Below are 763 nucleotides of genomic sequence, written 5' to 3'. Positions count from 1 at the left end.
CCCTGCGAGTTCCAGGAGTGAAACTCCGGCAGACCACACGGGTATGCCATGGCTTTTTAGTTCCTGTGAGAGCTGCCAGCTCAAAGGCCAAATGTCGGCCAGGTCTCTCGGCCGGCAGGTGTGAGAGCAAAGTGCTGCGCGTGTATGGCCTTTCCTTGCACGATCCCCCGGCATGCTCACTGTGCTCCCCAGCGATGCCGTCGTGTACGGACACTTTTCCTGGGTCTTTGGTTGCAGAAGTGCCCCCAGGGAGGGCCTTGCCGTGCCCTCGGCACAGGAGATTTAACTTCGTGCATTCTGTTCAGGTCCGGAAAGACGAAAGTTTACACCTAGAGGAGGGTATTACGCCTGGTGGTCATCCCGTGTCCCAAGGAAACCCACGAGAAAAATGGGGAAGGCAGTGCCTGGTGGGACTAAAGGCACTGAGCAAGAGACTGTGCAGAAGGAGCTGTTGCAGGAAGGCAGCAGTGACGCGCAGCCAGTCTCTGACCGGAAAACTCAGGCAGAACAAGCAGCTGGTTTGCCAGGTAATTTCAGACCCGTGGTCATCCGGTGTCCCCAGCCAGAATCACCGTGTGCCACCAGGCTCTTCCTGCCTGCTCTTGCGCAGCAGGCCAGCAGCCAAACCTGAGCGTGTTACTAGAGAGCACATGCTACAAAGGAGCCGGAGGGCGATGAGCCCTGTGTGGCAGGAGCCTGCAGGAGTGTTTCTCCACTGGGCTGGCTCCAGCTGTGCCTTGTGCTGGCTGGAGGCCGACCTTCA

The 763-nt window shown here is 58.6% G+C and overlaps 1 long non-coding RNA gene across 1 annotated transcript; it reads left to right on the top strand.

Moving 5' to 3' along the window:
* LOC109364699 lies at nucleotides 1–383 on the top strand. Its single transcript, XR_002110553.1, has 2 exons — nucleotides 1–41; nucleotides 306–383. It is a non-coding gene; the product is annotated as an uncharacterized LOC109364699 (long non-coding RNA).
* Nucleotides 384–763: the final 380 nt, after the last annotated feature.

The sequence above is a fragment of the Meleagris gallopavo genome, unplaced genomic scaffold, assembly GCF_000146605.3.
Source record: "Meleagris gallopavo isolate NT-WF06-2002-E0010 breed Aviagen turkey brand Nicholas breeding stock unplaced genomic scaffold, Turkey_5.1 ChrUn_random_7180001896454, whole genome shotgun sequence".
Lineage (NCBI taxonomy): Eukaryota > Metazoa > Chordata > Aves > Galliformes > Phasianidae > Meleagris > Meleagris gallopavo.
Note: the sequence above shows the minus strand (reverse complement) of the source record. Positions and strands in the feature narration are given on the sequence as shown.